We start from the raw sequence: 25,606 nt of genomic DNA, 5'->3' as shown, positions 1-25,606 counted from the left end.
CTGTCCCAATACTCGTCCCGTGTTCATTCAGCGGGGAGAGGAGCATGGTGAAGGGCGGACCTCCGCTGCTAAAGCCATGGCCCGGCTCAAGAACGTGCGTTTCAGTCTAGATGGTTGATAAATAAGCTGGTACTCCCAGGAAGCCACTTCCAAAGCGGTGAAGAGGGCTCTGCTCAGAGGACGGACCTGGGCTGAGAGGTCTTTCTCCCTCCCTTTGGCGGCTCTTGCGTGAGGGCAGAGGGGACCCTCCAAGTCTTGACACCATGACTACCCTGTCGGCCCTGCCTCTGCTAGGGTTCTGTGGACTAGACCAAGGCTGTGTGATGAACACACCACAAAGGGGTGCGCTTAGTTATTTGCCGGGAGGATGTCATGGGGAGGAAACAAAGCCTAATTAGTGAGTTTCAATCTGTGGAATGAATGATTTTCCCAGATGGGCTGTATTTAGAGGCTCCTGGAAATCCTGCATTTTTCCACTGCTGTTTCCCACCCTTTCTGAGCCTCAGCTGAACGGATCCGGAAATCCTCTGGAAAAGAAAATGCACGGGTCTGTTCACCTTGAACGTGAAGAAACCAAAGAGGCGAAATGTCCCTCTTCTTTCTCAGGTGGAGTGATTAATTTTACAAGCACCTAGGCGGCCCCGAGGAAAAGGCGAATGCCGTGTCCTCTCCCGGTGAAAAAGCGCAGAAGAATCTGTGCAAAACAGCACCTTTGGATAAACACAATGTGGCTATATATATACCGCGGCCGTTTCCTGTTGCTCTGCAGCTTGTACAGCAAAGGTGGGGTGAGGCCGTGACCATAAGCCACACGGTGACATGTACATTAGCCGTGCCCTCTGCTTCCTGTGCTGCTGACTGCCCGGGTGGACCAGCCCAGCACTGCTCAGAGCTGCCCAGCGGCAGGGAGCCCCCAAGACCTGACTTGGGGTGTCTATAGGTGTCTGCGAGGTGCACTCCCATCCTCCCTGGTACCGACCGCCTCGCTGCAGATAGATGTCAGTGCGAAAAACACCAAAAAGCCGGCAGCCAACATGCGTGTCTAACGGTCTGCTTGTGTAACTCCTGCACCACAGAACAAGGGGTCAAGTAAGAAAGGGTGGTAACAGAGGGAGCGGCCCTTGTTCTGTTAAAGGGGCAGCTTCAGTAAAAACGTCCTTAGTGAGGTTGTATTAAAAATCATTTGGCGAAACCCAAGGCTCACAGCCACGTGCTAGAAACCCACAATGCCAGCAATAGCAGCCATGATTGGACTCTCAGAGTGGCCTCTCAGCTTAGGATTTCAAATGCTTGAGTAGACATCTCACAGTGTAATTTTGGAGCTGCAGACAAGACTCCCCCTTTACTAAGCAGTGAAATGTAGGCACCAAAAATGCACAGACCTGCCCCAAACCTAGAGCAAGTCAGGAGAAGAGACCGGCATAAAATTCACCAGGACCCACCGTTCTCCATCTGCTAAGCCAGGGATTGCCACCTCATTCCTGGGCACTGCCCCCCTCCTCATGCAGGAGGTCTGGGGTGGAACCTGACATTTATTTAAAAGCTTTTCAGGAAGTTCTGTTGTGCAGACAGAATCACTGTAGCTCTCAGTCACTTCGCCTGACATGTTCTACATGAATTGCTAAATTAAAACGCTGTAATTTACCAAGGCAACAAGTAAATACTGAGTGCTTACTGTCTGCCGGGCTTGGTGCTAAGTCCTGGGTGCAGGAGTAAACAGACTAGACCAGCGATTCTGCCTTCAAAAAGTTCCGTGTAGTGGGGGAGAGACATTAATCCCACTTTTGCACAAATGAGTATTTAATTCTAAATGTGCTTCCTGTGATGACAGAAGGGTAGAGAGAAAGAACTCAAGGCTGGATGTAAGTTAGTTTGAGGAGTCACAGCAAGACCCTCTGAAGATAGGATATTTACATGTAAATGACAAAGATGGAAGGAAGGACCATGCATCACTGCTTTTTCAACACAAAACCAAAGCAAGTTATGATTCTAAGAAGCAACTAGTTACCAAAAAAAGAGAAATGATTGCTCTCTTGAGCTCAAGTGCATTTGTCTTTACCGAGGGAACCATGCCTCCTTCTCCCAATAATGGAGGTGGTTTATGGCAGGAAAAGAGGGGAAAAATGAGACGCAAGGAGGTAGGGTCCGCCGATGACTTGTGATAAAAGTCCTATTAGGGCACATCATTGCTGGGAGTGAGTGAGTGAGCCTGGGAGATGTTCACAGGTGCTTTATGCAAACAGGATTCTGTGTTCAAATTAGTGTGGGAAGTACTGGCTTATACACACATACAGAGGCCTATGTCTCAGGACTTATCAGAACCTTGCCTATGTTTCAGGACTTATCAGAACCTTGCGCACGCTGATATAGATCATGAATCTCTAAGGGAAGGAGAGGGGCAATACCTTCTGCCGTGTTTTCCAAAAATACGTGATGGTGGAACAATTTTTTCCGATGAGCACCTAACCTAAATTTGATTCTGCTTAAGACCCACTTGGGGAGAATAATAAATGCTGATTCAAGGCTCTGGCTCCTGAAAGTCTGATTCACTCCATCTAGAACGGTCCTGGCAAGCTTCCTTTTTAATCAACACCTCAAGTGATTTTGAGGCAGCAAATCCAGGAACCACACTTGGAGAAAAACTAATAGGGCTAGAATTCCGAAGAGCATCTCAGCAGCTCTGCTTATTTCCGTGACCAGCCTTCCTGGCTCCCTGTATTCCTTTAAATCTGGTTGATGCTGGGTGAACACGACTACGTTATTGGGCCAGGATGGACTTTTTTTAAAGTAACAATAATAAGCAAAATAAGTCAGAGACAGCAAATTTGCCCTTGGTCTAGTATCTGTTGGGTGTCACACGTGGAGCTACAAAGACCACCTTTGCCATTTGGACTCGGTTGGCAGGAACACGTGTGCGGTATACAATGTGTGGTATACGTACGATGCTGCGCGTCGAAAATTCCTGAAGCTGTGCAAATACGGGGTCCAGCAAAATTGTTTCTGCAGGATGGCCCACCTGTCTTTGTATAATTAGCCCTGGCTCTTTAGCCACCTCCCTTGCTTTCAAATGGAACAAAAGTGCTCAGAAAGACACTTCTTGATGCATTCATATGCAAAAGAAGTTTGTGGTTTTTATTTTCTCTCCCTCCTGTCCTGGCCAACAGAAGGAAAAAGGCTGGAGAAAGGGGCTCTTACCAGCGGGGGTGGAGGGGTGGGGGGGTGGACTCTCCAGGCCCCTCCTATCTGGGTTGCAATCAGCATCCCGAGGAGGGGTGACCTAGCACGTGACCGGACAGGGCTTGCTGCTAAGAGGCAAGGTTCAGATTACTCACCTGGGCCCCAGTAACCCCCCAGAGCTCCAAGTGCTGCACAGCTGCAGACAGAAAACACGTTCGGTGTCATTCCTAAGCCCAATTTGCCAGAGATTTGAGTTGGTTAAAAGAGAGACCGGAGGTGGGAAGAGGAGACACAGAAAGAAAAATGTGAGGAAAAATAGTGTTTTCCTGCACATTCAACAGCCCTGCCTTGTCCTTTTCAGGACACTCAGCCAAAAAATTTAGGGAAGGCTGTACTTGTGTGTTTGCCAGAGACCAAGATTTTTGTGCAAGGCAGGTCTAAAGATGAGTTTTGTGTAAGAACACATACATAGAACCTGGTTAAAAGTTGAGGGTGATTGTGACCCAAACCATGGTGAGAGAAGAAGTGAAGTACCTTTCCTCAGAGATAACTGCACATTGAATGTGTTTGTCTTTCTGACCCGCCCGGTCTGCATCTTGCTGTGTTTTGCTTGGTTTGCACTAATGCTCTAGCTGGTGGTCATTTGCTCTTGGTGGCCAGTTTCACTTCCTGGTTTTGAGAAAATGGCAGTGAGGCCTGTCGCTTGGGCATACTGTGTCACTGCAGGAAGTGTGCAGTTTTAAAATGTCAAAGCCAGCAGCCTCCTGTCCGGTGCATGCCATCAATCAGCAAGTGTCTCTGGACCCCCAAGGAGCCCACCGCCAGTTAAAACGGTAACTAAGAGATAAAGATCTCGCCTCAAGACTGCCTACCATCTAACCAAGGGCGCGAGATCAAAAGGGAAGGAAAAATGGCATTAACAGAAAAATAATAAATGTACTCATTGCTACAGTGTTTTGGGGCAAAGCATGCGTCAGAGAAAGGGTGGCCCCACGGGGAGGGCTGGGTTTCTGGGGTCCAGAAGGTGGGCTCACATTCTTCTGTGACCAGAAATGAGGTCTTAGTCTTTCTGTACCTTCCTTTCTTCATCAGCAAAATGGGGGAGGGGAATAATACTACCTACTTCTTTAGTTTATTACAGTGATTAAATACGATTATAGGTGTGGGAAGGCTTCTATTAGGATAAATGCCTTACACTATAAAATAGTCTAAAAGTTTAGTTATTATTAATGCTATAGTAACAGCATGGAGGGAAATCAGTCTAGAAGATGCATCTTCTGCTATTTCCACTAAAAAGAGAGAGAGGCAGAGACTGAGCTGAGTACAGGAATTAAACCAGCCCAGGACTCTGTTCTAGCCCCTCACTCTTTGCTTAATTCCTCTATAATAATTTAAAGGTAATCATGGTTATCATTTGTATTGAAAGATTTAAGATGAACTTATCATGTCTAAGATTTGGAGAAATCCAAGAAGATAACATACTTCCTAAGACACCATTTGGTTTTAATTTTCAGGGAGCTGACCTTCAATTTAGTAGAACTTTGTGACCGTGTAGTTGGTGTAATTCCTTAAGAGATCAGTTTGATGATCAAGAAATGATCATAGCGATTATCAGTATTATTAGGTGTCTAGATAAGAGAGGCAAATATAAGGTAACTTTATGACATCTGTGTGATTATGATTTCCTAGGTAGCTAGATGAACCAGGAGTCTGAATTTGGCTGTAGTTGGAGAATAAATTGTGAAATGTTAATGAATTTCATAGGCCTTCCCGAGCCTTAACCACCCTTATGTGCTAGATCCCCTTGGAAATTCATCTGATTCCCACAAACAGAAAATAGGATTAAGAATAAGATTTTTTTTTTTTTAATTTTCCTTCAAGGATCTCATGTGCTGGTCTGAGAAATTATTTAATTCCACTTTAAAGGGAAGACAAAGGCCAATTGAAACAAACAGCTAGAATTGGGGACTGGTTGATGCTGAAGATTCCTAATACTAAAGCTTCCATCTGGTATCAGAGGCCAAATCTCAGTTCCTTGGGCATCACCAAGGAGGCCATCTATCTACTTTAGCACTGAGACTTTCCTACTTCAATCGTTCACCCAACCCCACTAAACAGGAAGTGCAAGCTGCTCTAGCTGAGCAAGCAACCGCCCCCCAGGGCCCCCCTGCCACCCCACCCAGCATAAGTACATTGTTCTTCGCTTTCCATTCATTATGATGAGATGTGTACATTCATTTCATGCAATGCAATCAGAAGTTGTTAGAAAAAGAAGACCCGGTGGTGATTCTTACCCTCAGGAATTTTACTCTCAGGAAACTTCCAGCAAAAGGGGTCATACGAATTGATAAGCTACAGCTTTTGATGGTGATATTAGCGATTCTTAGATATTACAAATTCTTAGAATATGTACTTGTAGCAGGCGCGTCACATCTAAAATTCCGATTGTTGGCTTGATACCCTGAATTGGTTTGTCACTTGACCAACTTTGGAGAGGCAAGAACCTGGAGAGAGTTCTTGAGACACGCTCATTTCAGACACTCCCGAAACGTGCCAGGTACAGATAAAAATCTCCACTCAAGCTATGTCATCTAAAAACAGAAGCCTATGGCTAATAGTACACCAATAAACTGTGTTGTTTACTGGCTTTCCAGGGCAAATGTTCAGCAAATACTGTAGGATCAGAAGAAAACTAGAAAGAATGGTTATTTTCTTGATTCTAGAAGAGATAGATAACTGCCACTTTGTCTATGTGCATTCTTTCTGCTGTAATACTATTTGCATACGTTAAATATTTATAGCTCAATTTTTAGTAGTTTCAAAATGCATTGTAATTTGTGGGTATCTGTGTTTGTGTGTGTGTGTGCGTGCGTGCGCAGGTGTGGGGAGGGCAGTGAAAAAGACTAAGGCCTCTTGTCGTTGGGGGTAGAGTCTGACTCAGCACCCTAGACCAGTCCAGCCCAGTTTCCAAAGGATGATACTAACCAGATGAGTCTCCCTCCCCAAACCCCAAGCAAACATATTCTAAAGGATAAGTGTATGTATAAGAATATGGCTGTCTGAGTTCTAGAGGCATATTTCTGCAGTAGATTTAGCTCTTATATAGACAGGGACTTCTGAAAACCCTTAACTGAACTTGTTGAATCCAGCCAGCTACGTAGTGATGATGGCATGGGCTCTCGGTGGGAGCAGGAGATAGAGACCAAGGGTAGGAAAGGACCTGGAGCCAGCATAGCTCCATCCCCGCATCTGTAGCGGGGAGGGGAGCCTCTCTGACCACCTCCCAGCATTATCTTCTGGTCTGTCTTCAACTGGGAGCTGAAAAGCTAGACTATGAAGCACAAAGTCAGGTATTCACGAGTGAGACTGGTAGGACAGACACAAACGGGGCACATTTGCATCTCTCCAGACGGCCTCCACCGTACCTGCACACCGGCCCTCTGCAACACCGGGCTTCTCTCCAGGGTCAGCAATCTTGACTCAGTCCTAAGTGGGGATCTCATCCAGCCCCACCCCCTCCACCTCCTCTCCAAACCATGAATCCAGCCATGAACAAGATGTTCCTTTTTCTACCCTTCTTTTCAGTTTGATTTTTAATTAAATAAATAACACGAATACATTCCTGTAAAAAAAAAAAAAAATCAAATAAAGTCAGAGCCCCCTGAGTCTGGGGTGAGACCACACCCCGGTCTCACTTCCCATCCTAGAAGTGGCCATGGAGGGTTTATTGAGGGGCCTAAGACGCATTGTACAAATGATATATCACTTTTTCCCTTAGGAAACTTTCTTTTTGGCTGAGTTCCAGTTACTTTTGCTGTAATGTGACTTGTGAGGTTTTTGTGGAGAGTTTACTTTCTATCCAACTGCAGATGGTCAATAGCACATATAATACTGAGGCTTGGCAGTCAGGTGCAGAATTGCTTAATCAAAGTTTGTGTGGAAATAACTCTTTATCTTTATGGATATAAATAGCCATCTGTGGTTCCTTGAGCTAAAGACCTCTACATCATCACCCTAGAACTTGGGAGCTGGGAGGGATAGCCAGGTTCTACCACTGAGCTTTCCATCGTAGTCTTGGCAAGCCTTGTCAACATTTTACCCTAGTATTGCCATGGTGGTTGCATGATTTTTAAGAGGATGTGCTCGTGGGGGAGAAAACGCTTTCCGTGCTCTCCTCACTGTCCCCCACCCTCCTGCATCAGCTGCCATCTTGTCCCACTCTTTCATTTTACGAAGGAGAAGTGGAAAATCAGAGAAGCAACCTTTGCTTAGGACCCCATAGCTGGTCAGTGGTAGAGCAGAGGCCAGAGTTGTGGATTCCCTGGTCCTGTGTTCCTTCTACTCTACACCACGTCTTCACCGTGGGCTTCTTGCTAACATCCCATACTAAAAAAATCAGGCATCACCAATACATTGAAATCTAGGACGGCCAAGGCTCTGCCCTTTTGGCATTACTCAAGTGCTGCAAAGCTCAGAGCTCCCCTCCACCCTGGTTCGTCCACCGCCACCCAAGCTTTCCAGATCCTTCCAGATGCCATGCCCAGGCTCAAGACCATTCTGATTTGTGAGTATCTTCTAGCTACTGAGCCACTGCATGGGATAGAAGGAACAGAACCCAGCTTTATAGCCAGAAAAATCTGGGTTTTCCTTCTGCCACCCCACTTCATGCTGTGTGGCATTGGATAAATCATACAACCAAGCTCAGGCTCACTTTCTTCCCTTGTAAACCATCTGTCCTCCTTAGAGGGTTGTCATGAGGGCCAGATAACACAACGCCTGCAAAAGCACTTTGGAAAAGAAAATGTTGGAGGTAGATAATCATTGTTATCAACGTTTGACTCATCCTCTTATGTACAGGACTGAAAATATTTCTTCCATTGATGTCAGAACAAAAACGTTGAACAAAGCAAAGACCCAGGGCTGCATTTCTGCTCTGGAGTCCCCTGTGTTACAGCATCCGTGTTGGGCTTTCCAGTGTGTAGACTGAAACCAAACAAAACAAAACAAAAAAGAAGAAGAAAAAGCAGCAGCAAATACTGCTTGGTTTTGCATTTTCCCTTCTGTTTTCTGATTAGAGTCTCTACGGCCTGTGAGTGCAGAGAGAACCTCAAAAGATTGTGCTCACTGCGGATAAGCACCCAACCCGATGTTTATCAGCACTTATCTCCTGCAAACTCACTCTCTGGAGGCTTCAAAGACAGGGGAGATCTCTCAGCCTTGTTCTGAGGAGGGGCAAGCTCCTGCGGGGCTTCGGCTGCAGGTGTGGTCCCAGAGCCCTTGCTCCATCTTTCGGAACATGGCGCTTTTGTTCCTCCTCGTGCAAAAGAAGGAAGCAGAAGGTTTACCCAATGTTCAGGGATGGGTACTGGGGTAGAGGGAGCTGTGGAAGAAAAGGAATATTTTGAAACAAGCTCTGAAAGGTTGAAAAAGTAGGTGAAGCTGGGGAGGGGAAGGCAGGCTAGCCTTACCTCCACCCCCACCCCACCCCCCCCACCCACCCAGACCTTAATCTGCCAAACAACCCATCGCACCTTCCAAAGGTGTTTTAACTCCCTTCATTTGCTCCCAGCTCACCTTCCCCCACCTCCTTGGGGGCACCCACTGCTCTCAATGCAGAGCAGTTGTCAGCCCAGTGGGACCTTGGGAGGGAGGGAGGGAGGGAACGGGGGGGGGGCGGAGAGGGGGGAGCCAGCATTTTATTAGGCTGTTGAATTTGATTTATTAGGGGGGAAAAAAATCCTTCGCTCGCTTGCCACACAGGTTATTCTCAAAGTGAAAACTCTATTTTACTTTGAAAAAAAAACTGGTGAAAGTGCCTACAGTTATGAATGGAGCTCTTTGTTACCTTCCAGATCGACAAGACAGACTGTTTGGTTCATGTCTGTGAACTAGCAAAGAAGTGCGGGAGCCTGGGAGACAGATGTGGCCTTAATTGCATGGAAATATTAGAAGATCTTTAAGCCGTTTTGACAGGATTTTCCTCCTGCCGCAAGAGCAAAGGGCCACGTCTGAGCTGCATCAGGTCTGGCCAGACCCTCTGGCTACGCCTCGTGTCCCCACGTGTGAGGGACACATGGGTCTTGATTCACGTGCTCTGGTGTTAGAGGGAAACAGAGGCGTCCTGGCCATCAACTTCTATGTATGGCTGTGCTCCATGAGTGCAGAGAGTAATCTCCCAAGAAACCCTCTGACCCAAAGTGGGAAGAGCAGCTGTATATTGAAATAAATACTCGGGATATGTGTACACACGTGTACAGGGAGGGTGGTGATCAGATGGTCTCTATCTGAAAGGTGTGCTCGGAAAGCTCTCGAGGGACCCACACAGGGTCTGAAAGAGTAAATCTGCGATCACAACAAATAACAGTATCTAAAGACGACATCTTTCCTATCTTTTCCCCTTGGCGCTCACATTTGGTGTTTATAGAAAGACTGGCCCATTGGGAGTCCTGAAATTAAGCCAGAGAAATCCTTGAACACTGTTGGGTTGTCAAAGACCAAGACCCCATGCATGTGGTCAACCTGATTTCCTGTCAGCCGGCCTGACCATGGGCTCACCATGCTTTTACCCCCTCCTCTTCCCCTAATCGTCCCAGTTAGTTTTCTGTGTGCTTAGAGGATGCGTTTAAAAAAAAATGTGCCTCTATTAAAAACAATTAAGAGGATTTATCTGCTGGGAGGGAAGGGGAAACCCCTCTAAAACTGTAGTGGTCTCTTCGGATTATAAGAGTGAATATTTTAGATTAACTCTTTCTCAATGAGCTCAGACCATCACATGTTGACAGTTGGGACCTGGGGTGGATCCATGGCATAGGGTCCTCCCTTCAGAGGCTTAGGTGATCTGAGGCATCCTAATGGTCGGGTCACCGCTTAGAGCTGGGGTAGTGTGTGGTTTGGTTGCTGAGCTGGTGTTGGGCCACGGCCTGGGAAGGATGGGGACAGCGTGGCCAGAAAGGAGGGGAGAGAAGGTGCAGCAGCAAAGATCCTGTTTGCATGCAAATGTTGATGTTGTGGGAAGAAGGGTTCCCAGGCAGAGCTGGCACCCACAGCCCTGGGCTGCGCCCATCAGAGTTGCCGGTCTCCTAAGGGCTAAGCATTGCAGAAGCACCCGTGATGTGTCACGGGGCCAAGAGTGCACAGGCTGAAGCTCTGGTTTAAAGCACAGTCACCACCCACTGGGACTTGGGCTCTGGGGCTGAGCAGCCTGCCAGGATGCAGGGAATCTTACTGTGGGGTCCTCCTACCATGCTTCCAGATCGCTCAAGACCCAGTTGTTGTTTGAAGGCCCTGCAGTGAGAGCCACAACCTTTTTCTAAAGGGAGACGGTGTCCTTCCAAATCCCTTAGGAAGAAGCCTCCGGAGGTCGGGGTGCTGTGTCTAGGCCCCCTTCTCCCTGCTGTGTGCTCTTTAGATACGGGATGAGATGTTTCCGTGAGGTCCCAGCTGGCTATTTGTGACCAGGAAAGCCCCTGCCGTACATTTGTTGACAGGCGATAGAGTGTTAACACCCTCCCCTCCCCCATTCCTGCTTTCCTGCTCAGCTCACTGCTCTCCCCTCCTCTGAAATCCCCCTGCCTTGGCAGTTGCCTTCTGTCTACTTCACGCCCTGCCTCTTTCTCAGGAGGCACTGCTCAGCTGCTTTATCGCTTTCGGAGATGCTACACCAGGGTATCTGGGAAAGCCATCGGCCCGGATGGTTGCATGAGCCCACGGTAGCGTTAAAAGGCAGCGCCTTACACTTTCCAGAGTTCTTTTGCAGACCTCGCTCCTCTTTAATTTGGTCCTCACAACATACCGTAATTCCTACCGTATTTAATTCAGGATCTTCCCCCATCTCCCTCTCCCACCATCACCTCCCCCGCCCTGGGCACGGTCGTGATTACACAGAAGACTTGGAGAGGCTGCTCACTTCTCAGGGGACCCTCTATTCACAAAATCACTTGCAGGCATTTACTTCACTACACAGACACAGCCAGATCAGCAGGAGGGAAAGTTTCTACAAATCTCCTAATTCCATTGCAATCAACAAATGCTATTAAAACTCTCTGAGGTCATTTTCCACAGACACATTCTTGACTTTTTATCACAGTGTCTGGAGCAAGGCACGTGTCCAACCAATATTCGTCAAATGAATGAATGCCTCAAAGAAGGAATGCTTTTCGTGACAAATATGTTTCACGATCCCATAATGAGACAGGACGTGTTCAAGAAATATCCAAAGTGACCGTCACACATTTTGAGTAGTACGTAGACCGGCCACCAAGCACGAGTGTCTAGAGCCCGTGCTGGTTAATATGGCAATCCCTAGCAAATGTGGCTATTTCAATTTAAATTAACTAAAATTTTAAAATTCACTTCCTCAGTCACACGGGCCACATTTCAAATGCGTGTGGCCACCAGGGCTAGTGCCTTGTGCATTGCACAGTGCAGACTGGAGAGCGTTTCCTATCGAAGAAAGTTCTACTGGACAGCACTGGTCGGAAGGACCAAATTCAAGAGTTCAGTTTCTTTCTATGTAAAAGGATCATAGGTTTATGTAAACAGTTTTTGTTTCTTAATTCTGAGTTTATCACAAGACTGAGGTTGAAGAGTATACCTACCCTTGTTCCTCCTTTCCACAATCCCTAACACTTTTTAAAAGTCATTCAGGCTGGGAGACCTGAAACCTTTCTTGGTTCGGGATTAGAGAGAGCAAGGTGACGACGGGTTCCAAGAAGCGCAGGGTTGGGAAGGTTGACATTGTTGGCTTTGGCCTTCTCATGAAAATCACCAAGGCCTACAGAACGTGGGAGATCCCAACCGTGAAGAAACTCAAGCAGAAGTAGCGCATGAGGATTGACAGTCATCGACAGTGGATCCTGAAGTAAAGGGAACCAAGCAGGGAAAGGAGCCGAGAGGCTTTTTGATGAGGCTTTGGACACCTCCTCATGGCTTTCCCACCTAGGAGAGCGGTTTCCCATTTCCCATAAGTTTTTGGAACGTCAAGGATTAAGCCTTACTGCCATCGTGACTCCTGTCCTTGGGACAGACAGACAGGCGTGGCTTCTACGTGGCAAGGCCAGTCCCTCCAGAAGCTTCCAAGAGTCGAACACTAAGTACCCTTTATAGAGAAAGTAACCAAATCAGTCCCAAGTCCCTAGGAACTGTCAGGGGGCTTCAGCTGGGTTTTCTGCTCAACCAGCTTTACTGAGAGTGACAAAGAAAATACCTCCATGTAATCCCACTGAGATGTTTTCATTGGAAGCCCTTGGCAGGACTTGTTCACAAAATATCTGCTTTTCCTATAGATGGATGCCGAGAGACAGGAGGCCCAGTGCCAGAATGCCTAGGCTTGGCACTCAAGTCAAACGAGGATGAAGGCCAACCCAGTGGGTGACTGCTTTGAGGGTGGCTGCCAACCGAGAGACCAGCTGTGTACCAGAGGCAGAGTCTGCGCTCCAAGAGGAGCGATGCCTGGCTTCTTGTGTGGAGACCAGGCTGTCCTCGGTTCCCCTTACCTCCTCCCTGGAGGAGAGGGCAAGGATGACAAGCAGTGGGTCCCTGGAGCTGAGGCACAGCGCGATCTCTGAGTGACCATAGATGGGGCAGCCCCATAGTGCATCAGCCAAACCAGGATAATTCTGAGAGTCAAAGGAGGCACTATTAAGCATTTTCTGGCACAAAAGGCATCAGTTGGGACCGTCGCAGGCAAACGGGGCTATAGGATCGATCTACTAATCGATGATAGGACTGAAGCACCGGCAGCGATCTTGCTCTCCCCTAGTTCAGTCTTTTGTGTTTTGGTAAAGAAATAGGCCGGGAGAAATGAAGTGCTTTTCCTATCTTAAAACCCGTGGATTAGAATACGAAGGTTAAGCTTAAGGAGAGCTTTACTGTGTGACAGGCATGAGTCAGCATACTAATGTCATCATCACTATTTTACTGAAAAGGAAACTGTGGCACAGAGAGATGAATTTGCCTAAAGTCATAGAACTAACAAGAGGTACCAGAAGCAACATCTCTAAGGGGCCAGCACTGTGCCGTTCAGAGCAAGGACACAGTGGGGAGCCCTTCACCTCACCCCATCCTCACATTAACGCTTTGCGGTAGGTTCTGTCATTGTGCCCATTTTAGGGATGAGGAAACCAAGGTATTCGTAAGTGTTCATAACGTCTGTGGAAAACCACAAAGAAAATCCATCCATGCGGGATTTACTTTCTGGAGAGACAGAGCATCAACCTATGAAAAACTACAGTATCCAGAAGGCGTTAAATACAAATAAAAGCAACGTGACAAGGCAGTCTAGAATAAAGTGCTGAATCAGGGGTGAGATGGAAAGTACGACAGACTTCAGCAGAGTGCGAGGTTACTGCGGTGAGCTGCAGAGTGGCAAAACTTCCTGGAAGACGTGGTGGAACTCCAGGTGTTCTAGAAGGTCCCTTCCACCCACCTCAGGCTCTCCTTCCTCCAGGAGGCCAACCCCCAAGGCCGTCACTCACTGCCCTCCCATCCCCACACATAAGTCCCTGTATTTATGTCAACCTTCTCCCCAGAAGAAGACTGAGCACCCTGGGGCTCGTTTATCTTTGCATCCCCTGTACTGAATGCCTGACATGTAGAAGGTCCTCCATAAAGGTCTGGTGAAAAGCTGAGATTTAATGAGGCAGAGGGGATGAGGAAGGGTCTATGCAGGGACGTCTGGATAGAGCAAAGGGAGAAGAAAGCTGGTGTCCAGATAGGTGTTTGCAGACACGCAAAGAGCAATCAGAAATCTGTATTATAGAGATGTCTACAGGCCAAGAGTGCTGGGGAGAAAGGGGTGGCGGGTCTTATATAACAAGAGGAGAGACTATTTAAAATAGGACATTAAGTCCATCAACAGAGGAACGGATAAAGAAGATGTGGTACATATACACAATGGAATATTACTCAGCCATAAAAAGGAACGAAATTGTGCCATTTGCAGAGACGTGGATGGACCTAGAGACTATCATACAAAGTGAGGTAACTCAGAAAGAGAAAAACAAGTATCGTATAGTATCACTTATATGTGGAATCTAGAAAAATGGTATAGATGAACTTATTTGCAAAGCAGAAGTAGAGACACAGATGTAGAGAACAAATGTGTGGATACCAAGGGGGGAAGGGGGCCGTGGGATGAATTGGGAGATTGGGATTGACATATACACACTACTATGTATTATATAAAATAGATAACTAATGAGAACCTACTGTATAGCACAGGGAACTCTACTCAGTGCTCTGTGGTGATCTAAATGGGAAGGAAACCCAAAAAAGAGGAGATATATGTATATGTATAGCTGATTCACTTTGCTGTACAGGAGAAACTAGCACAGCATTGTAAAGCAACTATACTCCAATAAAAATTAATTTAAAAAAATAGGACATTAAAATGCAAGAGAAGGAACAAGAAAGGGGAAAACGAAAAGAAGGTGCAAATGGAGTGGAGGAGCAGAGTACAGTAAACCCAGGAGGTGGGCAGAGACGGGGCCGGGGTGGCTGAGCCAGCCCAGAAGACGGACCTCTCTGGGCACCTCCTCTGGTCACTCCCATCCTTGTGTTGCTGCAGCAATCTGGTAACCATATGCCCTGGGGCCACAGAAGAACTAAACACCTTGGCTAGAATAGCTCATCCAGATGTGAAAGCTGGAAATCCTGCACACTCAGGGCTAGATGGGCCTGAGGTCACCCAGCGTGGCTCCTTGGGCATGAATCACGGAAAGGAAACAGCTATTAAGCACTGGGAAATGGATTCGGGATCCTCTTTGCCCAACGCCCTGGAGAAAGTGAAGTCAAACGGAGTCACTCATGCTGGACCCCGGGTGTCCATCAAGGTGAAGTGGACTCTCCCCTCTCCCTGGCCAGGGCCAGTGGGGCTCACAGATATGGACACCCTGCTTCTTGAGGCTGGTTTTGCTTTCGCCCTCCCGCCAGGATGCTCCCTGGGTGTAGCTGGAAGAATAGATCGAAGGGCCCCTACGTGCTTGTTTCCTTCCGGGCTTCCTGTGATTATGAGGGCACCCGTTGCCACGGAAACCATCACATGAGGAAATCGGCAGATAAGATCACAGCTTCTAGGAAAAGGACCTCAAGTGCTTGTTTGGGGGGGGTGGTGCGGAGTAGTCAGTAGCTTCGTGTTTAAATTTGAACAAGAAACGGTCACTGGGTGTGGTGGGTTAAAAAAATGGACAAGCCTGGGTGCAAGGCTTAATGTCTCGTGGCCGAGAGTGAGCGGGAGGTCTGGCTGGCGACAGAGGTGCTGGCGGGAGAGGGAGGCTCTCGGTGTTTCCCATCATGCTCTGGGGTTCTCATCCGTCAAAAAAATTTGTTGCACACCTACTAGGTGCCAGGAACTGTGCACGCTGCTGGATGCAGACAGTGACTAAGATTGACGTGGTCCCTCTCTTTGGGCTGCTTCTAGCAGCAAAACTGGTCTTTGAGAGAAAGGATGGGAAAGTTCCCAGGACCCGTGGCGTTGGAGAAGCACCCAAGGATACATGCCATCTACATTTCCTCCCGTCCCAGACACTTGCAAAAGATGTCAGAAGGCATCATCAGACTGGTAGACAAATGTCTGCTTCCCCCGGGGAAGCCCATCGTTTCAGACCTGAACTGCCTCCGCCCCCTTCTTCCCTTCGTCACTCTCTTGTCACCACAGACCAGACTGAGCTCGTCTTGGTCCAGCTAGCAGACCAGAGCCATAAAGACCAAGCCCCAAGGGAAACTCTTAGAGCCCCCCCACTCCCCAGTCTCAGGAACTGCATCCCATCTCCCTGGCCGTCCCATCAGCCCCACGATGGGGGAAATTCAGACTCTGTGAGGAAGCACTGCAGCTTCTCCCCACCACGATGCTTCTTCCAAGCTTTCCACTCTCCGTGATCAGGGCAGGGCGGCCATTCATCATGGTCAAAGAGCATTAAACGTTCAGTAGAAGACAGTTAAAATTTCCCAGGAACCAAGAGGTTAGGTAATTTGCCCAAAGTTGCACAGCCGATAAAGCCCCGCATTGACCCAGCTGGCAGCCTGTGCCTTTTATTTGAACGGATTTTACAACGGCACCCTATGGAGTGAAGAGAGCGGTGAAGTGGTTTGCTTCCTTTTTGCCCTTTGTCTTTGACCCCCCCTGCAGCAGACATGCTCAGGGACCCTCTGGGGGACAAGGCCGCTCCCAGCCCATCCAGATCCTCAGCCATCCTTTCATGCCACCACCTCCGCAATCGGAAAAGCAGGGCAAGGAAAACATTCTGATGTATAACCAATCATGTGGTGCCACGGGGGCACCAGGGCACCAACTCCTGGTCTTGGAGCGGAGTCCCGGAGGACCTGCGGTGCCAATCTTCGACCCTTTAGTTGTCATCATCCCGGGGCAGAGACGGGCAGGAGGGGGCTCATAGCAGCAGCACTCAGCCACCAGTGCGGAAGCATCCTGTATCTTCAATGACTGGTACAGCCGCTGCTGTGCAACTAGGCAGAACACCGTCCCAGTGCAAGGGAAGAGCAGTGAAATCCATTGGGAACTACGGCTGGTCCAGTGTCCAGGACGGCCGCCTTGCCCGCCTGCTTCTCCCCATGGCATCTGGGGGTGTGTTTTGATGGTTGACAGTTCTCTCTTCATCATCACCCCTTTGCACCTGGCAGGGCCTTATTTAACCCTTCCAGCCAGTCAGAACTGGCAGGAGAATACGGGCTTGATTGCACAGAAGAGAACATCTAAGCTTCCCAGCCACAGCGAGGCCTCACATCCCACCCTCTTGCCACTCTGCCCCTTGGGAACCTCGGGATCCACCTCTGTGGTCAGGTCACACCTTATTCTTAGAGAGGGGCTTGGTCCCCGGAGTGTCAAATGTAACAAGTTATACACAGCAGATCGTGGCTGGCCTTTTCACACTCCCCACTGTCATTGAGAAAAAGCAGCTTGAAGAGTGGTCAGTCCCATTGTAAAGAAACAGAAAGGACAACACACTGTAAAATGTTCCCTTCTTGGAGCTCAGACTAACCTCTATCTGCCTTCCTGTTAGTGTCTACATTCAGCACTTTTCTTCTTTTCAGCAGTAAAATCATTCTCTGTGGGAGGAGAATGTAACTTTGATCTTTAGAGATGCCCTTTAAATGTGGTTATGGTCAAAAAAGTGACTGTGAAAACTCAATGTCAACAGGCAAAGGTAAATACCCACGGGAGACGTGGAGAAGCGTCTAATGGGAGACGGTGATTAACAGGGACCTCCAGCTCTGGATTCTGTTACATGGCCATCTTTATGGAACGCCAAGACCCTCTCCTCTGAACTCATTTAGGCTCACTCCCTTAATTTATTAAACTCCATTAAATAAAGTACTTTCATCTGCAAAGGATTCCAATTCCATCTTCTAGGGACTTGGCTGGCTGCCTTTCTCTGGGCCGGCCACAGCCGAAGCCCCCTCCCCAGTTAGTGAAGATCTAAGTGACAAGGAGTGGGGACGGAGGATGGGGGGGGCGGGGATGAGGTTAGAAATTTCAATAAGCTACTTTAGAAATCAGCCAAGCACTCTGAGTTTCCAGGGCCAATTTGGCTGTGCGGCAGAGCCCAGGATAGGATTAGACAGAGTTAGCAAACTGGGAACAGTTTGGAGGGAAGAGTATAGGCTTTGCAGTCAAGCTACGGGTTGGAGAGTCACTAGTTCAGTTTTCTTTACAATAATATGAGGATCCTAACTCACATCCTGAAAGGCTAAATGAGGTGATGGTTGTAAAAGTTCCTTAAAAGCTTCATGTTATCAAATTATACTTGTTCTGTCTATTCTTTCTAATTTTAAAAAGTGGTCCCTGCTTGTTGGTTGTTGGTTTTCTCACTGTTGTTTGTCTGGGGTCATTCCCCTACATGGTTATCAGAGGAGTCAGGCCTTATGGCTGAGCCTGACCCTCCCTCACTGTGCGAACCTGGTGAAGTTAGGCTTTGGGCCTCAGCTTCCCCACGGCGTCTGTCCTGGTGCTGACTCCTGCTAGGCCCTGCCAGTAACCATAGTGAGAAGGATACTCACACAATCCTCCTCTACCTCCTTTGAATATGGATCTCTTTTTGCTGATTAAAGTGATAGGAGATGCTCCAGTCGCTACATGAGAAATCACCCCCAAATCTAGTGGCAAAAAACAATTATTATGCTTATGAGTTCTGTCAACCTTCGCTGAAGGTTCCTCACTCCCAGGCCTGGAGGCTGATGCTGGCTGGTGGCTGGTGGCCTCAGTTGCTCTGTGTGTGGACTTCTCCATGTAGTTTCTCTGCTCGGGCTGGTTTGGGCTTCCTCACAGGATGGTGGCTGGTTTCCAAGGGCTAGAGGCCCAAGAGAGAACGAGAAGCAGGTGGAAGTCGTAATGCGTCTATCACCTGGCCTCGGAAGTCTTGCAAGGTCACTTCTGCCACCTTCCACTTGCTGAGGCGTCATAAAGTCTCCTCTGGGTTCAAGCAGAGGGAAATAGACGCAGCCTCTCGGTGGGGAGTGGCAGAGATTGGAAATACTGTTGTGGCTGTTTTGGGGCAAAGGCAACCTTCCCGACTGAGCAGGGCACCTGCGCTGCTCTGCGCAGAAGCGCTTTCAGTTAAAGCTGGGTGACTGATCAATGTTTCCACCTTCTTCCTTGTCCAACTTTGCAGAACATTTACCTCCTTTTCCCTTTGGCACCTGCCCTCTGTGGGATGGAAATAACGGGCAAAATTTGGGCACAGGGCTGGCAATTAGAAGGGAGGGAGAGGCCAAAGGTTTGAGCAAACTCACAGGAGCCACCTCTCCTGACCCTTCAGATGAGAATGTGCTGACCACCCCCCTAGCCACACACACACACACACACACACACACACACACTGCTGCAGAGCCTGCTGGTTTCCCAAAACAGAGAAGACAGAGGACTTTGCTCCCTAGAATCCTGTCTGCATTTTGTATGCTCTCTGGCTGCCAGGAGAAGGGACTTCACGTCATTATGCAAAGAATGTAATAAAAAGCCACAGCTCGTGGGCTCCCTGCGGTGACCCAGGGATTAGCTTTCCAGAGGCCTGGTCTGGGAGTCGTGGACCCACTGAGCAGGGGCAGAGGCAGGGAACTCAGTCTGGTTGCTTTTGACATCTTTTTCACTTGCTCCAGCAGAGTTCCTGAGCCACAGAAAGCTGTCCTTACAAGTTTCGGGGCAGGACAGGGGAGAAGAGGGGAAGGAAACAACGTAGGGTCAGTTCTTCTCAGGCCCATCTTTTGGGTCATTCCCTGTGCTAGAAATAAATACTCAGCCTAATTGTAAGAACCAGGAAAGGGTTGGGGAAAATTGGGTCTTTTCCTTCTCTAACTCCATTTGGCCCATCACCGTGGCTTGTGTGTGTCCTTCCTGCACATGGACGAAGGCAGACATTTCTTCCATGCACTCCTGCAGAGAATGGGGAGATCCTCACAGCACCCTCTCCAGCATTTTCCCTCTCTGCCTGCATCTCTGCTAAGGTCTTTGGAGATGCAGTTCTTGGCTCACCACTGATGTCAGCCAGGCCATCATGTGGCCATGCTCTGACCACATCCCCCATCACTCAACTGATGTGAGCGTGGAAAATATCCTTTGCTTAATCTAAGGGAAACAAATGGTGGAAGACACATCTGCTGGTGTTTAAAAAAAGGAAAAGAGAGGGGAAAAAAAGTATATATGGCAAATTCCAAAATAAGGGAAGTTTATTTATTAGTGAATTCACAGTTATGCACGTGGCATTCTTCTGATATTTACCACATGCCTGATGTAGGAACAGCAGGATGAGTGGGTGCTGGCCACCTCCTCCCATCGTTTGCAGGATTATTTCAGTGCCTTTTCTGTGCCTCCTAGAGGTCTGAATTCAGAAGCTAGAAAGAGAGAGAGGGCTGAAGCTGCAATGGAACAATCTGATGGTTTGCAAGGAGAAGGAGAAACATAGATTAGGAAGTAGGTTCTCTTTTCTAGAAGCCCATGGAATCTGCATTTCAAATCCAACTATTATCTTCAAACCCGCTCATTTTGAACCTTGGGCAACCTTGGTTACTTTTAAGTAACCAACACAGTTGAGAAGGAGGAATCTCTCAGGCTTTATCTGTCTCCCCTCCCCCTGCCCCCATCTCCAACCCAAAGGGTCCCAAGGCATCTCTCAGCATTGTGCCTCTTTTAAAAAAAACCCTTTTTTTTTGTTTTTTTGTTTTAGTGTTTGCTGTGTCCTAAGAACTTTAGGCTCTTGATTTAGGGAGTTCACTTACCTCGTTTTATATTTATTCAAAACCTGCCAGATTAGGTACTGTTACTATCACCATTCTACAGATGAGGAAATGGAGTTTGTAAAGTATAAATAAATTACACCAGGTGGTGCATTGATGAGAAACTGATGGAACACAAATCTTTCTGACTCCAAAGATTGTACTCTGTGTACATCTCAACAAACATTAAGAGTTACCCTCAAAGAAGTTATAGTCTAACTGGGAGGTGGATGGGAATGGTTAAGTGCCCAGACAGCAGATCTGAATTTGAATCCCAGGTCACACTCACTTGCTACGTCACCTGAGCTAGTTAGTTCACTTCTCTGAATATCCATTTCCTTATCTGAAAAATAGAGGTGATAACAGTACATCCCTCGTAGAATTGCAGGGAGGATTAAATTAGATCGCTCAGGGAAACTTGATTTGCACTTCATAAATGCTATGATAATCGTCTGCTACTTTGATCTGTTTTCTATAATGATAACAGGGATATATTATAAGTGATGTGTTAAAGGCACCTTACACAAATTGGGTAAGAAGCACCAAGACTAGTGCCCATTGGCCGTGTACATCTGCTGGCTCCCTGGGCCAGCAGGGCATCCTGGGAAGGAAAGCTGACACAGTTTGGTCAGCATTTCTACAGCCAGTATGACTATCCGCTTAGCTCGGAAATCAAGCTGCCATTCCAAGTAGTTGCCCTTGCCTGAGTGCTCTGGTAAACGGGTCAAGTGGGATACTGATGTGCTGGGCCACTTCCCTGCTTGGAGTCAAGGGGCCCTGTGCCTCCTTCTGGGTCTAGGTCTCAGTGGCTGAGGGACCAGAGCATCCTAAGTGACAGACCTTTCCTTCCCAGCACTCAGCAGAGCAAAGGGATGTGCTTCTCAGGATCCAGTTACTAAGCAAGTCAGGGCTGACCTCACAGGGACAGCGACAAGGGCCGAGAGAGACCCCAGACTGAGCACCACACGGGATTAGGGCCACACCCTCTGTCCTTCCCACTGAAGTCAGTTTCCCTGCCATGTGCTCTACAGCAACCCGGACTCAGCAAGTCTTTAAAGGATCATTTGACTTCCTCTGAATGAAGGGATCAGTGTCAGGTCCAAAGTCAAAAGGAGAAGTGAAGGAACCCAGCCACCCTGAGAACAGTGTGTGAACTCTTATGCTGATGTTCTCTCTGTCTTCAGCCCATCATCCTGGAGGTAAACACTTAGCAACCATCCCTCAGTATAAAGGTCTTGAACCCCAACTGTGTACTCATTCCTATAAAGAGTTTTAAGTACAAGTAAGAGTTTCATGTTGAAACTTTTATAAGTTTTAAGAATTTAAGTAAAAGTAAACAGCTTCTAAGACATAGGGAAAATAACGAGAGCCACAAGCGTGTAACAAGCTACAGGCGTGTTGTTGATCCGTCTGCCAGCTCAACGACTTCTTAGCTGAGCAAAGCAGCTCCTTGGTGCCGACGCCCCCAGGCGTCAAGTCACCCCCAGGGACTTCCGGGACCCCCAGTGGGGACAAGATTCTGTCATACAGGTACGATGGCCACACTCACCTCACACCGCGCTCCTGTCGGCCTCGTCTTCCTGCTCCACGCCCGTCTTCCTGCAATGCGCCGCTGCCCCAAAAGCACTTTGGAAAAGACTCGCCACTGCCCATTGGGAACATGCCGTGGGCTTGGTCTCGGGACACCCCCAAAGATCCAGCCTTGAATGGCAAAACGCCGTTGTTTCCTTTCAGAGCCAGTGTGAATCTTCTCCCCAGCTCTCACGCTCCACCAGGATCCCAAAGCAGCTTGTTTGGGGCCTGGTCTCCCCAAATCTACGATTCCCACTTAACGGTCCTCATCTCCCTCCCCTGCTCATGTTCGGTTTTCTGACCCAGTCCAGGAGGCCAGACAAGGAACCGTTCTCTTGCATCTTCTCTCTCCGCAGCTTCTCCCAGCCACCAATTCTTTTCTCTACCATGTGATGAAATTTTTTTAAAAAGCCTTTTCCCTATCAATGGCTGCAAACAGAAAAGTGTGTGTGTGTGTGTGTGTGTGTGTGTGTGTGTGTATGTGTATGTTGACCCAAGCAGTAGTCTCACTTGGCCTTTCAAAGCTCAAATGAGTCACAGGGCATTATTATCAGGGAAGGTTTCATGGAGCAAGGAAGATTTCATTTACCTACAAAATGGGAAGAATTGGATGTGTGTCCGGAGCAGGGGGCAAGGAAAGGATGCTCCCAGCGCAAGGACTCACAAAGTCTAAGACACAGGAGGGCACTTGAAGGCCCGTTTAGTGCAGCAGTGGGAACAGCGAGCCTGGGACAGGAGGTGCAGCCTGGACACTGTGAACGGGGGACGTGGATGGGGGGCCGCCGGGGCGAAGCTGAGCTCTTGGAAAACAGGCAGATGAGAATAGATGTGCGATGGCTGAAACCGAGGATGCTCTCGGAGGGATCTGAGCCCGGGTTGTGGCAGATGACGGTATTTACAGCTTTCAAGGGAGCTGGATCTGGCGGGGGAATGTGCAGGGTGGGCTGGGTGAGGGACTAGGTGCTCGATCACGGAGGAAAGAGTCTGAACAAAACAGCGGAGGGAGCCGAGGACGGGACTGGACAGAAAGGGGAAGGAGAGGCGTTCTGGAGTAAACCAGCGTCCTCGCCTCCTGTGACGTGGCCCCTTGACTGGAGCTTCCTTTGATTGTGAACTGAAGGAAACTTTTGCCCAAAATGACTTCAAACCGGTTTTGTACCATTTACCACACTGCACTTTGTTCTGTAAAGTATTTTTTCTCATCTACTTAAGAAGTCTCTCCTTGGTCAGCCTCCAGAAATCCCAGCTTCGTCTCATCTGGCCTCTGTTGCAACCTCTTTGCTGTGAACCCTGGTTTTGCCATCTGCTTGGTCCCTCTGACTTGACTACCTTGCTTCTCTGCTCCCTGACCTGCCATCTCTGGGGATAATGATGGTAGGAATCTTCGCCCGAGTATCACTATCCCCGGTCCTGCCTCCCAGGCCTCCTGGCCTCCGTTATTCCATCATCTTCTCCCCCAACCCAGAGGAAAGGAGATGGAAGAAATACTTTAATTGGAAACTCCAAGATTTGTGCATGATCAAGCAAGCATGTAAGCCGCTCTCCACGGCAGATGATACCTGATTCCTTAGGGGTAGTCTCTTTTTGTAGCAGAACTGGTGACTGTTCATCCGTCACCAAAAGGCATTTATGGGTCCTAGTTGGTAATGCATCTCCACTCCTAGAGTAGAACCCCAGGAAGTTCATGGGCTCAGATTCACGCCTCTGGAAGATGACAGTGTCACACTTTTCAACTTGGGACCACTGTGTGCCTGGATGACAGTTCAGACCCCTGGTTTGGGGTGTGGAGCCAGCGCAGATCCCTAACTGAAATGGACAATGGATATAATAACCAACAGACAAATGGTTCCAAGAAGCACAGCTTTCCTCTGAGTATGCCACAGGGCAGCAGGTGGAAAGTGAAGGATCCCAGTAGATTTTAGGTCTGAATCAAGGGACCCGCCCTGTCCTTTCCATACTGTGCAGGCAGCTCAGCTTTGAAACTGCCGTCTCCGGCCATGTCTATACTCTGCAAAGCCTTCTGGTGTCGGAGCAGACTTCCCGGACTATGTTCCAGTTATTCTTTCCTGATCCCAGCCGGAAACAGCTGCAGAACAGCCTCTTCCTTTGAAGTATGGCTGTCCTCCTGCTGGGGTTGAGAACAGCCGTGGGAGAAAGGGTGACACTTAGCTGGTAGAGCAGATTGTAATTTTATAGGTATGGGAGCGGGGACTAAAGTAAAGGTGCCATAGTAGGGCTGCCATAGCAAAATACCACCGACAGTGTGGCTCAGGCAACAGAAATGTATTTTCTCACAGCTCTGAAAGCCGGAAATCCAAAATGGGGTGCTGGCGGGTCCTGAGGCCTCTTCTTGGCTTGCAGATAAGCTACCCTCTTGCTGCTTCTCCACATGGTGGTCCCTCTGTGCCCACCATCCCTGGTGTCTCTCCATGTTTCCAAATATCCTCCTCTTATAAGGACATCAGTCATATTGGATTAGGACCCACCCAAAAGGCCTCATTTCAACTTAATCATCTCTTTAAAAATCTTATCTCGAAATACAGTCAGATTCTGAGGAACTGGGGTTAGGGCTTCAACATATGAATTTTAAGGGAACAACTCAGACCATAGCAGGTGGCCTAAGAGAATCTTTACTTGAAGCTAATAACCATCAAAGCTAACTTTACTGGGTGTCACTATGTGCCAGAGACTGTGCTAGACATTTCTCCTGTAATATTACATCACCTCTCCACGATTACAGATTGTGTAATTATATTTAGATTATATTGATTATAATTAATTCTAGATGGTGAATTACTACCTTTTCTGAAACGTGGTCCACTTAATTTGGTGGAATTGTGTGATCTAGTGACCATCACACCCCAGTCCACGACCTGGGTCGCTGTGATCTGCCGTGAGCTGGATGATGAGAGAATCTCATTACCCTGCTTTGGTTGGTAGACCTCCGGAAAGTGCGATGCCGCCGCCTTTCTTCGTCCGCCGTCTCCACCTGCCCCGGCAGGTGATGGGACAGTAGGCATGGGAAGATCAGCCCTGACTCCTCCATCCACATAGCTGGGATTCCACCCTCTTTCCTGGGCAGGCTGAATCCTCACATTTAGGACTGGAAACTGTCATCTGAAGGAATCTGGCAGGAAAGGATGACAAAGCACTGTGTCCCGGGGAGGCAGGCAGCCTCCCATCCGCATCTCAGATGTGTAAGATGCCCCAGCACATCCTAGAGCGCCTCTAAGCAAACAAGCTAGACACCTGTACCTAGGTCTTCTCATTCAATCACCTATCAACTCTGAAAAAGCTATTCTTATTCCTGTTTGCAGAGAAGGAAACTGAAACTGGAGGGGACCACAACCCTGGGCCTCACCCTTCTTCCCTGGTGTGACCTTGAGCCACATACTTAACCTCTTCGGGTGGGTCTCACTGGCCTCACCTGTAAAAGAAATGCCCTGTAGCTTGACTGCTTCCCCAGCTAGTAAGGGGCACTTCTGTTTATCCCGAGAGAGCCTGGGGTTCAAGCACCACCCCAACCCACGTGTGGGCTCTGTGTAACCATTCTTCCTGGCCTCCCGCTCCCCACCCTCCTTTCTGGGGGTCCCAGCCTGTAGACCCAACAGATGGACACACTCCCGGGGATCTGCAT

General features: G+C 48.3%; 1 protein-coding gene across 2 annotated transcripts in view; it reads left to right on the top strand.

Annotated features, from left to right (window-relative positions):
- FLI1 (Fli-1 proto-oncogene, ETS transcription factor) overlaps positions 1-25,606 on the top strand; it is a 113,229-nt gene that overhangs the window by 35,945 nt on the left and 51,678 nt on the right. The window lies entirely within an intron of this gene.

Source organism: Eubalaena glacialis, chromosome 10 (assembly GCF_028564815.1).
Source record: "Eubalaena glacialis isolate mEubGla1 chromosome 10, mEubGla1.1.hap2.+ XY, whole genome shotgun sequence".
Lineage (NCBI taxonomy): Eukaryota > Metazoa > Chordata > Mammalia > Artiodactyla > Balaenidae > Eubalaena > Eubalaena glacialis.
Note: the sequence above shows the minus strand (reverse complement) of the source record. Positions and strands in the feature narration are given on the sequence as shown.